General features: G+C 44.1%; 1 long non-coding RNA gene across 1 annotated transcript in view; it reads left to right on the forward strand.

Annotated features, from left to right (window-relative positions):
- LOC134739006 (uncharacterized) overlaps positions 1-14,439 on the forward strand; it is an 87,368-nt gene extending 72,929 nt beyond the window's left edge. Inside the window, exon 9 of the long non-coding RNA XR_010125363.1 lies at positions 14,169-14,439. This is a non-coding gene — a long non-coding RNA (uncharacterized LOC134739006). The remainder of the gene's footprint in view (positions 1-14,168) is intronic.
- Positions 14,440-14,719: the final 280 nt, after the last annotated feature.

Consider the following 14,719-nt stretch of genomic DNA (forward strand, 5'->3'; position numbering starts at 1 on the left):
AGTGCCGTGCAGTGGTGTGTTCTCGGCTCACCACAACCTCCAACTCCCTGGTTCAAGCGATTCTCCTGCCTCAGCCTCCCGAGTAGCTGGGACTACAGGCGCCCGCCACCACGCCTGGCTAATTTTTTTTTGTATTTTTAGTAGAGACAAGATTTCACCATGTTGGCCAGGATGGTCTCAATCTCCTGACCTCGTGATCCGCCCACTTTGGCCTCCCAAAGTGCTGGGACTACAGGTGTGAGCCATTGCACCCGGCCTTCACCTGGCTAACTCTTATTCATCTTCTGTGACTCAGCTCCAGGCATCAGTCCTTCCAAAAAGCTTTCCTGTAACCTCATTTGGAGTTAGGCTTATTCATTTTATCTAACACTTGTGTAGTGTAGTGCTTACTCTGTGTCAGGAATTATATTCTAAGCACATTTAATCCTCACAACTCTATGAATTAGGTTTTGTTATTATCTTGATTTTCAGATGAGGAAACTGAGGCACATAGAGGTTTAAGTTGCCCATGTTCACATAATTTGTAAGTGGCAAATCCACACTTCAGATCCAGGTTGTCTGGCTTTGAACTGCTTTTGCAAAAATTTTAACAGTGAGAAAATTATGGCAATGGGGGAGATCTGATCTAGCCAATCCCCATCTTGCCTTTAGCCTTCAAGCTACCCTTAATTATTCCTGGGCTTGGGCCAAGCTAACTTTGGGAGATATTTAGTTTATGGTTTATTTTTATTTTTATTTTGAGACAGAGTCTTGCTCTGTCACCCAGGCTGGAGTGCAGTGGTACGATCTCAGCTCACTGCAAACTCTGCCTCCTAGGTGCAAGTGATTCCCGTGCCTCAGCCTCCTGAGTAGCTGGTACTACAGGCGTGCACCACCACACCTGGCTAATTTTTGCATTTTTAGTAGAGGCAGGGTTTCGCCATGTTGGCCAGGCTGGTCTGGAACTCCTGGCCTCAAGTGATCTGCCCACCTCAGCCTCCCAAAGTTCTGGGATTACAAACGTGTGCTACCACGCTGGGACTATAGTTTAAATGCTAATAGCCCTTCCCCAAAACTCAACTGCCTTTTAAAAGCTAATGAGAGACCACCAGGTTAGGAGGATAAAGGAGCCTGAATTCTGCGGAAGTGTAGACATAAACGATTGCTAACCATTATTCCAGAGGTCACCAGATATGCAACTTCCCCATTTACTCCTGCAGATAACATCACTATTGCAGAACCTAAGATTGGCTTTTTGAGATATCATTTCAGGTTTTTCGCGTGTCTGAAGGACTGATGGCTCCACCTGAACCTGCCAACCACTCCTGTGGCCTCAACCAAAAGTGACTCAGTGCGCATGAGGACCATTTCCCACACCCCCATGTTTGCACCCACAGCCAATCAGCAGCAAGCACCCATTGCTTAGCTACCCCCATCCCTTCTCCTAAACTGTCTTTGAAAAACCCTAGGCCGGGCGCAGTGGCTCACGCCTGTAATCCCAGCACTTTGGGAGGCCGAGGCGGGCGGATCACGAGGTCAGGAGATCGAGACCATCCTGGCTAACACGGTGAAACCCCATCTCTACTAAAAATGCAAAAAATTAGCCGGGTGAGGTGGCGGGCGCCTGTAGTCCCAGCTACTCGAGAGGCTGAGGCAGGAGAATGGTGTGAACCCGAGAGGCAGAGCTTGCAGTGAGCCGAGCTCACGCCACTTCACTCCAGCCTGGGCAACAGAGCGAGACTCCGTCTCAAAAAAAGAAAAAAAAAAGAAAAACCCTAGCCCCCAAATTATCAGGGAGACTGATTTCAATGATGACTCCATCTCCCACATGGCATGGCTAGCCTCATATCTATTAAATTCTTTTTTTTGGGGGGGTGGCGGGTAGAGGGTCTCACTCTGTGGTCCAGGCTGAGTGCAGTGGTGCAATCATGGCTCACTGCAGCCTCAAACTCCCAGGCTCAAGAGATCCTCCCATCTCAGCGTCCTGAGTAGCTGGGACCACAGGTGTGTGCCACCACACCCTGCTAATTTTTGTATTTTTTGTAGAGACAGGGTCTCGCCATGTTGCCAAGGCTGGTCTCCAACTCCTGGGCTCAAGTGATCCACCTGCCTTGGCCTCCCAAACTGCTGGGACTACAGGCGTGAGCCACTGTGCCTGGCCTAAACTCTTTCTCTATTGCAATGCCGTGGTCTGGTTTTGTCTGTGCTGTGGGCAGAAGAACCCATCAGGCAGTTATAGCTTTGGAGTCTGTGCTCTTAATCCATATGCAGTGCTACTTCCCAAGGGCACATCCTTTGTATTCCGGCATGCTTCTATCTTAGCATTTAGCATAATAATTAGAAAATGCTTCATTTCGTATGTGCCTGCTAGTCTACCACGAGGCTCTTAAAATGTATTAATATCTAAGGCAGTATGGTATAGTGGTTAAGATCATGGAGTTTGGAATTAGATAGAACTGGGGTTAAGTTCCATCTCTGCTATGTATTGGGTGTGTAACCTTAGGCAAATTATTTAACCTTTTTTTTTTTTTTTTTGAGATGGAGTCTTGCTCTGTTGCCCAGGCTGGAGTGCAGTGGCATGATGTTGGCTTGCTGCAACTTCTGCCTCCCAGGTTCGAGCGATTCTACCACCTCAGCCTCCCGAGTAGCTGAGACTACAGGTGTGCACCACCATGCCCAGCAATTTTTTGTATTTTTAGTAGAGATAGGGTTTCACTATGTTGACCAGGCTGGTCTCGAACTCCTGACCTCAGGTGATCTGCCTGTCTTGGCCTCCCAAAGTGCTGGGATTGCAGGCATGCACCACTGTGCCTGGCCAAATTATTTAACCTTTCTATGACTTGCTTTTTTCACCTGTAAAGTGGTATCTCCTCACTCCTAGCCAGTGCTTTTCCCTAGGGGTAAACATTTCCAATCTCTCTATTTCTGCGCCCTCCATGGTTTATTTCTGACCATCTGGACAGAAAAAGAGAGGACAGTTCCAGCCTTGTCCTGAGCATAAAACCACTAGCATCGACCCTAGTTTATTTTGTGCACTGTGTGCTTTGACTCATGTCCAGATCCTCTTCCTCACTCTGGAACCCCCTACAGCTCCCTCATGATCTGGCTAGAGACCATATAAAGCGGGGCTAAGAATACCTCACAGGGTAATGGAAAGAATGAAATGAGATGATGTATCTAAAGCACCTGGCAGAGGGTCTTACATAGTAAGAAACTCTGAGTAATGCCTGACACTTATAACTCGTTATTAATATCTCTCCATCTCCAGCAACCAGCACGGTGCCTGAACAATAGACATTTGAGAACTATTTGTTGAACTGAACTATTTTGGAAAACTTCAGGCTGACGTAGATATCTGAAGCATATCTTAGTATATATGACTTCAGAAATGATTCTCTGTAGTTAAGCAGAATGTGCTACCTCACTTTGCTAAGGCACCCAAAAGAGTTTTAACTCCAAAGAGTAGATAGCCCTGTAACTCTCCAGTCATGCAACTAATAAGCATATCTTTCTGGTCCTTGAAGCCATCAGTTTTAATGCAGCTGAAGCTCAGATGGGATAGCTCATCACTTTGAAGTCAGACTTGTTATCGTAAGTCATCTCATCATCATTCAAAATGAAAGAGAACCCCATTTCGTTTCCTTTCCTTAGAACAAGGGCTTCAGAACTCCCCAGGGCTAGCTAGTCTTATTGGATCGCTGACCTTTTCAGTATTGAAATTCCTATGCAAATTTCCTTCTCAGCATCCCAGGGCTTTGATCCTTTGTGCGATGAATTTTATTTGTCGAATGGATGAAAAATGCAGTTATCAGACATGCCCAGGTCACCTTTGGAGAGTGTTGTGATAACGAATGTCCCCAAATGCGACCATTGATTTTCTCTTCCTTTGAGGACCTTAAAGAGCCTCTAGGTTAACCCCATTATCATCAGTGATCACTTCTCAGAAGTTTAGGTAGAGAGAAAAAGTGGATGAAATTGAACTGAATTTGTATCAATCCCAGTCATTGCCTAAAATCTGGCAGTTCAACTAAACCTCTGATAGTTGGTTATGTTGTCACTTTTCTCTTCTCCCTGAAAACTGGTATATGGAACCTCCCACCCACCACCAACACGCACAAAAAAGCCCAACTAATGGAGGGTTATGCATTCACATGTGCTGACGGGATTTAATTTGAAGAAAGAATGACTCTAGTGTGGTTTTGATCAGGAGAGGCTGCCTGGAGAAGGTCTCTAGCTAGACCATGAAGGACTGGTAGGGGGTTCCAGAGTCAAGGAAGAGGATCTGGATGTGAGGCAAAGCACGTAGTGTGCACATAATAAACTAGGGTTGATGCTGGTGGTTTTATGCTCAGGGCAAGACTGGAATTGCCCTCTCTTCTGTCCAAATCATCAGAAACAAACCATGGAAGGTCCAGAAACACAGAGGCCGAAAATATTCACCCCTAGGGAAAAGCACTTGCTGGGAGTGGGAAGTATAATTTATTTTATTTTATTTTATTTTATTTTATTTTATTTTATTTTATTTTTTTGAGACAATGTCTTGTAATATTTCCCAGGCTGGAGTGCAGTGGCAATTCACAGGCACAATCATAGCTCGCTGCAGTATTGAACTCCTGGGCTCAATCGATCCTTCCACCATGTCCGGCAGAAAATATGATTTCTGATCTTTATTCTACCACTGACTTGTTCTATAATGATGGACAGGTCATTTAAACCTCTCTTAGATCATTTCCTTGTCAATAAGATAGATGTATAATCAAGCTACCACACAGAACTGGTGGGAAGATTATACGAGAGCTCACAAATATCTATCAGATATAAGTTATTGAGATACTATTATTAAAATGTAGATATCACAGGAAGGGAGACCACCTTCAGTTTTGTCAGCTTGCATCTAATTGGATAATTAATGCAGCTGCTCAAGGACCCCATGAAATGGGCATCAAGTACAGAGAAGAGAGAATTTTTTTAAAATAAATGAAGAAACCAAATCTCAGAGAGCTTCAATCACTACCCAGTTGTTAAGCAGGGATTATGCCAAATCAGTTATCATCAAGGTAAATTACTTCACTGTTTTGTGCCAATACTCTGGAAACCTATTTGTATCTCTTCGGAAGGCCCTGCCTTCCACAGGAAGGTTCTGCCAGACGTGGTGGGAGGATCCCTTGAGCCCAGGAGTTCGAGGCTGCAGGGAGCTATGATTGTGCTGGGAATTGGTGAGAATTTCAAGGGTAAGTGGAAAGCTACTGAGGAGAGTGTTTTGGAGGTTGGCAGCTAATCTCAGATACAAATAGTTTAATCACTTCGTGTGCCTTAATCCACATTGATCTCTGAGTGACTTGATAGCCCCTTAAACTTCAGAAGGTAAACCTGTTTACTTCTACTGGTACAGAATTCTAATAAAAATAAATGTATTTTGTGTACTTTTGCACAACTTTGTAAATTTTTATTCTATTCTATGTAAATTACAACTATATATCATTCCTTTGAGCCTAACTTAGAAGAGAGAACTGGGAGTTCATAACACTGAAAAAGGTGGTAATATCATAGGCAAACATAGCAAACATTTTTATAGGGAAGTCTCAGGAGAAAGGAAGCAAGTGAAAGTAAAGTGAGCATTGCAAAGAGTTGAACTTAGTAGGATCAGGGTTCAGGGAGTTCAAGTTTATATCAAGGTGTATCAGCACATGCCTAGGTAGAGGGAGAGGAAGAAGGAGAGGTAGAGAGGGGAGAAAAGGGGAGAGGGGAGAGAGGAGAGAAGGAGGTAGAAGGAGAAGGAGGGGGCAAGAGGAGAGGAGGGAGCAGGCACACACACACACACGCACCCACGCGTGCATGCAAGCCTGCTGCTCTCCCACACCTGGTAAATGTGTCAGAGCCCTCCTGGTGCTTGTCCTTATTCATCAAAGCCACTCCAATCCTCTTTCTAATCCCTTTGTCAATCACTCCCCTTCTCTGCTACCAGGGAAACTTGACTGAGAGGAAGACAAAGCTAAAGAAGTATCAAATTCCTCCCTAAGACATCTTCACTAGTCTTCCAGAACATCTCCCCCTTGGGAAGCAGAACTCTGAGGTTCAGGAAGACCTTCCGACCAATCCACTGAGACATTGCCATGGCTCCCTCCTCTTCACTTTCTGGCCTCTTGAGCCAACATCCAACATGATCTTCATGAGAGGTTGCCGGTTACCTTTCTAAAAACGTATTTGACCAGATTTCTTCATGATATTTCAAAATATAAAGGCAGGAAACAACTTACACTTTAAACAAATTTAAATTTAAACAATCTAAAAGGGAATTTAAGTAAACGTATGACTTTGTTGCAGAGGTTCTAGGCTTCCTTTTTTACAAAAGTATGGGAGATTTTAAAGCAACTGTTCTGACTAACCCAGAAAAATCTTTCTTTCTTTATCTCCTTTGTATTTAGCCCCAATATCTGAGAAAATTTTAAACATGGTTTTTTTTCTAGGATTGGTGCCTAAGGGTCATTCCCTTAGGAAAACCCTAACATTTTTTACACCTTTGTTGAATGAAGGAGCTGGTGGAAGTTCAAATTTGTGTGTTAACATTTGACTTTAGAGTCTGAAGATGGCCACTTGTTAGTAATTTCACACTGCATCATTTAAAAAAAATACAGCATTTTTGTTCTGGTGAAGAGAGAGGCACTGGAATTCATCCCCATTGTCCACTCCCCACCCAGTGTATTTTACAGAAATTCTTAAGAAGTTTAATAGTGTGCTATTATAACATAATTGCAGCATTACACCAGAAGCATTATCAATACTAAGTATGCTCCAATTTAGAATGCATGAATAAAGTCTCTAAAACTCTTAAGAGTATCAATTTTTCTCAGCTAAATAAACTAAGTTCAAAGGATAAAAGGAATATTTCTTCTTATATTGAAGGTGGCATGTATTTGGGGGTAGTATTTTGATAAGCATTTGTGAGCTCCCTGCTGGTTGATTTTAAAACCTCCTTGGCAATCTCATGGTAACTATGAGGAGTGCCAAAGTGTCTAGAGAATTATTATGTATCTGTTATGGTAACACTGTCTCTGTCACTTTCAACATATGGCATCAAAAGTCACCCTGGATGCTGACAACTAGTCAACGTATGGGAAATGAGAAAGAGTGGGTTCTTAGATTGGCCTGAATGTCACACATACCTGTCATAAAGTATCACCTAGATGCAAGAGGAACTAAGAAATGGTAGTTCCGATCTGCGGAGCCACCTCACTGCCACTATTTAGCATGATGAAAAGGCAGTACTGATATTTGGGGGATAGCTAAGTGGCTTTGCCACAGTTGTATTTTGGCAGTTATTAGGTTATTGTCTCAGCTCCAAAACCAGTCTTTTTTTTTTTTTTTTGTGAGACAGTCTTGTTCTATCACCCAGGCTGGAGTGTAGTGGCAGGATCTCGGCTCACTGCAACCTCCGCCTCCCAGATTCAAGCAATTCTCCTGCCTCAGCCTCCTGAGTAGCTGGGATTACAGGCGCCCGCCACCATGTCTGTCTAATTTTTGTATTTTTGGTAGAGATAGGGTTTCACCATGTTGGCCAGGCTGGTCTCGAACTCCTGACCTCAAGTGATCTGCCCGCCTCCGCCTCCCAAAGTTCTGGGATTACAAGAGTGAGCCACCGCGCCTGGTCCCAAACCCACTCTTCTATACCTTATTTCGTGATGCTAGCAATAGGACACTGAAAACCACAAGTCAGTTTTGTCTGCTGGCTTTGTGTTAGCTTCTGCCAATGGGGGTCTGTAGAGGGGTATTGCAAAGCTGAAGGAGAAAAGGACTTGCTCCTAGGTGTTTGCTGACTGTGGGTTGCCTGTCTGCTTGTAGTTCCTATGAGTGCCACCCCGGCCTTGCCTCTTTACCCTGAAAAGAGCAAGTCCTTCCTACAGAATCGAGTGAGTCCAGTTTACAGTTTTTCCATCACTTGAAAGAACCAATCTCAGCCAGGCACGGTGGCTCACGCCTGTAATCCCAGCACTTTGGGAGGACGAGGCGGGCAGATCACGGGGTCAGGAGATGGAGACCATCCTGGCCAACATGGTGAAACCCCGTCTCTACTAAAATACAAAAAATTAGCTGGGCGTGGTGGCATGCGCCTGTAGTCCCAGCTACTTGGGAGGCTGAGGCAGGGGAATCACTTGCACCCGGGAGGCGGAGGTTGCAGTGAGCCGAGATTGCACCACTGCACTCCAGCCTAGCAACAGAGCAAAACTCCCTCTCAAAAAAAAAAAAAAAAAAAAAAGTAAGAAAGTAAGAACCAGCCTCATCATGCCCTGCTCATAGACAACACCAACAGTCTGTGACCTTCCTTAGAAGTCTGGGTCCCAGCATCACAGGGACCCTCTTCCAAGCTCAGAGATTTCAGCATCAGCAAGCAGATGACCCCTTTTCAGAAGTATGGGTTTTAGTTCCATGGAGCCCCTCCCCCAAGTTTTAATAATTACAACCTCCTCCCTTTTCCTCCTAGCCTAGGCTTCCTAGGCTTCTTGATCTGTTTTTATATTTCATAAAATTTACAGTTGAAAATATGGATTAGCCAGGCTCGGTGGCTCACGCCTGTAATCCCAGCACTTTGGGAGGCCGAGGCAGGTGGATCACCTGAGGTCAGGAGTTCGAGACCAGCCTGGCCAACAGGGCAAAACTCTGTCTCTACTAAAAATACAAAAACTAGCCAGGTGTGGTGGCACGTGCTTGTAACCCCAGCTACTCAAGAGGCTGAGATAGGAGAATCACTTGAACCCGGGAGGAGGAGGTTACAGTGAGCCGAGATTGCACCACTGCACTCCAGCCTGGGTGACAGAGTGAGACTCTGTCTCAAAAAAAAAAAAGGAAGAAGAAAGAAAGAAAGAAAAAGAAAGAAAGAAAGAAAGAAAGAAAAAAAGGAAGAAAGGAAATATGGATTCACATACTCAAGTTGTTCCAAGCATACTTAACATTTTTCATTAGCGGAATTATAAATTTTTAACTTTTTACTTTAGGATAATTATACACTCAAAAGAAGTTGAAATAAATAGTACAGAGATGTTCCATGTACCTATCACACAGCTTCTCCCATTGGTGACATTTTCTGTAATTATAGTGCATTGTCAAAACCAGAACATTAACTGGCACAATGCAACTAACCAGACTGGAAGTCTTAATTAGGTTTCACCAGTTTTGGCATGCACATATTGTTTTTTTTGTGTGTCTTTGTGATTATATAACATTTCCTCACGTGTATAGATTTAAAAAATTGTTATTTTAATTTTTGTGGGTACATAGTAGGTGTATATGTGTATGAGGTTCATGACATGTTTTGATACTGGCATGTAATGCATAATAATCACATCATGGATATCCATCACCTCAAGCATTTATCCTTTGTATTATAAACAATTCAGTTATACTCTTATAGTTATTTCAAAACGTACAATTACATTGTTACTGACTATAGTCACCCTGTTGTGCTATCAAACACTAGGTCTTCTTCATTCTTTCTGTTTTTTGTACGCATTAACCATCCCTAACTCCTGCCCTTCCCCCTGCTACATTTCCCAGCTTCTGGTAAGCATCCTTCTACTCTCTCTCTCTCTCTCTCTTTTATTTTTTTGAGAAGGAGTCTTATTCTGTCGCCCAGGCTGGAGTGCAGTGGTGCAATCTCGGCTCACTGAAACCTCCGCCTCCTGGGTTCAAGCGATTCTCCTGCCTCAGCCTCCCGAGTAGCTGGGACTACAGGCATGTGCCACCATGCCTGGCTAATTTTTATATTTTTACTATAGAATGGGGTTTCGCCATGTTGGCTAGGCTGGTCTCCAACGCCTGACCTCAAGTGATTTGCCTGCCTCAGCCTTCCAAAATGCTGGGATTACAGGTGTGAGCCACCACACCCGGCCACCATCCTTCTACTCTCTATCTCTATAAGTTCAATTGTTTTGATTTTTAGATCCCACAAATAAGTGACAACATGTGATGATTGTCTTTCTGTACCTGGCTTACTTCATTTAGCATAATGACCTCCAGTTCCATCCATGTTACAAATGACAGGATTTCACTCTTTCTTATGACTGAATAGTATACCATTGTGTATAATTACCACATTTCTTTGTCCATTCATCTGTTGATGGACACTTACGTTGCTTCCAAATCATGGCTATTGTGAACAGTGCTGCAACAAACATGAGAGTGCAGATATCTCTTTGATATACTGATTTCCTCTCTTTTGGGTATATGCACAGTAGTGGGATGGCTCGATCATATGGTAGCTCTCATGTGCATAGATTTGTGTGACCACTATCACTACAATGAAGAGACAGAACTGCTCCATTACTACAATGGAAGTTCCTCATGCTGCCCCTTTATTTTTACTTCCTCCTTTCCCTACAACTAATCCTGGCAGCCACTTATATATGCTCCATCTATATAATTTTGTCATTTTGAGAATGCTATATAAATGGAATCATACAGTATGTGACATTTTGAGACTGGCTTTTTTTAAATTTAAATTTAAATTTAAATTTTTGAGACCAAGTCTCGCTCTGCTGCCCAGGTTGGAGAACAGTGGCGTGATCTCGGCTCACTGCAACCTCCACCATCCAGGTTCAAGCGATTCTCGTGCCTCAGCCTCCTGAGTAGCTGGGACTACAGGGACAGGCCACCACACCCGGCTAATTTTTGTATTTTTAGTAGAGATGGGGTTTTACCACATTGGCCAGGCTGGTCTCAGACTCCTGACCTCAGGTGATCCACCCACCTCGACCTCCCAAAATGCTGGGATTACAGGCATGAGCCACCGTGCCTAGCTGAAACTGTCCTTTTTATTCAGCACAATGCCCATAAGATCCATCTTGGTTGTTGGATGTAGCAACGATATGTTCCTTTTTTATTGCTGAGTAATATTCCATGGTATGGATGTACCACAGTGTGTTTAATCATTCACCTGTTGAAGGACATTTGACTTATTTTTAAATTTTGGTTATTACAAAAAAAAGCTGCTATGAACATTTGAGTATAGGTTTTTCTGTAGGTATGAGTTTTAGTTTCTCTGGGATAAATGCCCAGGAATGTGATTGCTGTGATTGCTGCGCCATATGGTAATTCTATGTTTAACTTTTTTTTTTTTAGAGATGGAGTCTCACTCTGTCGCCCAGGTTGGAGTGCAGTGGCATGATTTCAGCTCACTGCAACCTCCACCTCCCAGGTTCAAATGAGTCTCCTGCCTAAGCCTCTTGAGTAGTTGGACTACAGGCTCGTGTCACCACGCTCAGCTAATTTTTTGTATTTTTAGCAGAGATGGGGTTTCACCGTGTTAGCCAGGATCGTCTTGATCTCCTGACCTCGTGATCCACCTGCCTCGGCCTCCCAAAGTGCTGGGATTACAGGCGTGAGCCACAACGCCCAGCCTAAGTTTAACTTTTTAAGAAACTGACAGAATGATTTCTAGAGTGGCTCTGCCCTTTTTTATTATTATTATTGTCTTTATTGATATGGAGTCTTGCTCTGTTACCCAGGCTGGAGTGCAGTGGCATGATCTTGGCTCACTGCAACCTCTGGCTCCCAGGTTCAAGCGATTCTCCTGTCTCAGACTCCTGAGTGGCTGAGATTACAGGCGCCTGCCACCAAGCCTGGCTAATTTTTGTACTTTTAGTGGAGACGGGGTTTCACCATGTTGGCCAGGCTGGTCTTGAACGCCGGACCTCAAGTGATCTGCCCACCTCAGCCTCCCAAACTGCTGAGATTATAGGCGTGAGCCACCGCGCCCAGCCTGCCTCTACCATTTTACATCCCTACCAAAAACATATGAAAGATCCTATTTCTTGACATCTTCATCAGCATTTGTTGTTATCAGTGTTTTCTTTTTCAGCCATTTGAGTAGGTGCATAACAGCATTTCGTTGTGATTTTAATTGGCATATCCCTAATGGCTAGTGATATTGAACATCTTTTCATGTATATATCTGCCACCAGTATATTGTCTTTGGTGACATGTCTGTTCAAGTCTTTTACCCATTTAAAAACTGGGTGGTTGGTTTATTACAGATGAGTTTTGGGAGTTCTTTATATATTCTGGATATATATTCTTTGTTAGAGATGTGATTTGCAAATATGTTCTCCCTGACTGTAGCTTGTTTTTTGTTTGTTTGTTTGTTTGTTTTGAGACAGGGCCTCACTCTGTTGCCCAAGCTGCAGTGCAGTGGTGTGATCATGGCTAACTGTAGCCTTAATCTCCCTGGCTCAAGTGATCCTCCCACCTCAGCCCCCCGAATAGCTGGGACTACAGGTGCATGCCAGCATGCCCAGATAATTTTTTTTTTTTTTTGAGGCAAGGTCTCATCTTGTCACCCAGGATTGAGTGCAGTGGCACAACCTTGGCTCCCTGCAGCCTTGACCTTCTGGGCTCAAGCAATCCTCCCATCTTAGCCACCATGTAGCTGGGACTACGGGTACATGCCACCATGCCTGGCTAATTTTTGTATTTTTTGTAGAGACGGGGTTTCGCCATGTTGCCCAGGCTGGTCTCAAACGCCTGAGCTCAAGCGATCGGCCCGCCTTGGCCTTCCAAAGTGCTAGGAATACAGCCATGAGCCACCACGCCTAGCCCCAGAGCTTGTCTTTTTATCATCTTAACAGATGTCTTTCATAGAGCAGAAGTTCTGTGAGCTTTTCATCAATGTATTTATGTTTTTTCCTTCTATGCATTGTGCTTTTGGTGTCATGTCTATGTTCCCTTCACCTAACTCCAATTCTACTGTTTTCTTCTTCCTCTTCTTCTTCTTCTTTTTCTTCTTCTTCTTCTTCTTCCTCTTCTTCTTCTTCTTCCTCCTCTTCCTCTTTCTCTTCCTCTTCCTCTTCTTTTCTTCCTCTTCCTCTTCCTCCTCCTCCTCTTCTTCTTCTTCTTTCTTTCTTTCTTTTTTTAAGACAGTCTCTCACTCTTTTGCCTAGGCTGGTGTGCAGTGGCATGATCTCGGCTCACTGCAAACTCTGCCTCCCAGGCTCAAACGATTTTCCTGCCTCAGCCTCCCCAGGAGTTGGGATTACAGGCGTGCACCACCACACCTGGCTAATTTTTGTATTTTTAGTAGAGTCGGGGTTTCACCATGTTGGCCAGGCTGGTCTCGAACTCCTGACCTCAGGTGATCCACCCGCCTTAGCCTCCCAAATTGCTGAGATTACAGGCGTGAGCCACCATGCCCAGCCTCTTCTTTTTTCTTTATCTTTCTTCTTCTTCTTCTTTTTTTTTTTTTTTAGACAGTGTCTTGCTTTGTTGTCAGGCTGGAGTGCAGTGGCACAATCTCGGCTCACTGCAACCTCCACCTCCCTGGTTCAAGTGATTCTCCTGCCTTAGCCTCCCGAGTAGCTGGGACTACAGGCGTGCACAACCACGCCTAGCTAATTTTTGTATTTTTAGTAGAGACGGGGCGTTTCACCATGTTGGCCAGGATGGTCTCCATCTCTTGACCTCGTGATCCGCCCACCTTGGCCTCCCAAAGTGCTGGGATTACAGGCATGAGCCACCACACCCGACCTTTTCTTTTTTTTTTGAGACGGAGTCTCACTCTGTCACCCAGACTGGAGTGCAGCGGCACGATCTCAGCTTACTGCAACCTCTACCTCCCAGTTTCAAGTGATTCTCCTGTCTCAGCCTCCTGAGTAGCTGGGATTATAGGCATGCACCATGACTCTCCGCTAATTTTTATATTTTTAGTAGAGACAGCGTTTCACCATTTTGGCCAAGCTGGTCTCAAACTCCTGAACTCAAATGATCGGCTCACCACAGTCTCCCAAAATGCTGGGATTACAGGTGTGAGCCACCATGCCCAGCCTCCTGTGTTTTCTTCTAAAAATTTTATAATTTTACATTTAAATCAAAGATCAAATTTGAGTTAATTTTTGTATAAAGTATGAGGCTTAGGTATAGGTTTATTGTTTATTTCTGCCTATGGATGTGCAAATTTTCCAGCACCATTTGTTAAAAAGAAAATTCCTGTGTTTCTGGGGTCCCATGACCACCCCAAGTTTAGTGATTCACTAGAAGGAGTCACAAGAGTCAATATAGCAGGTTTTACTCACTGCCAAAGTTTATTAGGGAAAGGAAACAGAGCAAAAACAACAGGAAAAATGCATGCATTGGACAGAGTCCAGAGAGGTCAGGCATAGACTTCCCCATCTGAAGCCACACAGGATGTGCTTTCTCTCTTGCAGTGAACTACAGGAGCATGTGAGGAATAACTCTGCCCAGAGGAACCTGTTCAAATCCCAGGGTCTGTGGCTTTTGTGTGCAGAGGAACAGCTCTGTCATGGCAACCTGACAACAGAGACCACACAGACAAAGACTTGACCTGCAGTTTATCTGAATCTTGGCAGAACTCCTTGTGATCTTCTCGGTGTACAAGAGGATAAGAAGTCCCTTTTGTTTTGATGTCATCCTTTTTGGTGTGTGAAACAAGGACCACAGGGAGCTGGCACCTTTGGCTACACTTCTTTTTTTTTTTTTTTTCTTTTATTATTATTATTATTATTATTATTATACTTTAGGTTTTATGGTACATGTGCGCAATGTGCAGGTAAGTTACATATGTATACATGTGCCATGCTGGTGCGCTGCACCCACCAACTCGTCATCTAGCATTAGGTATATCTCCCAATGCTATCCCTCCCCCCTCCCCCCACCCCACAACAGTCCCCAGAGTGTGATGTTCCCCTTCCTGTGTCCATGTGTTCTCATTGTTCAATTCCCACCTATGAGTGAGAAT

This window comes from Pongo pygmaeus, chromosome X (assembly GCF_028885625.2).
Source record: "Pongo pygmaeus isolate AG05252 chromosome X, NHGRI_mPonPyg2-v2.0_pri, whole genome shotgun sequence".
In the NCBI taxonomy this organism is placed as follows: Eukaryota; Metazoa; Chordata; class Mammalia; order Primates; family Hominidae; genus Pongo; species Pongo pygmaeus.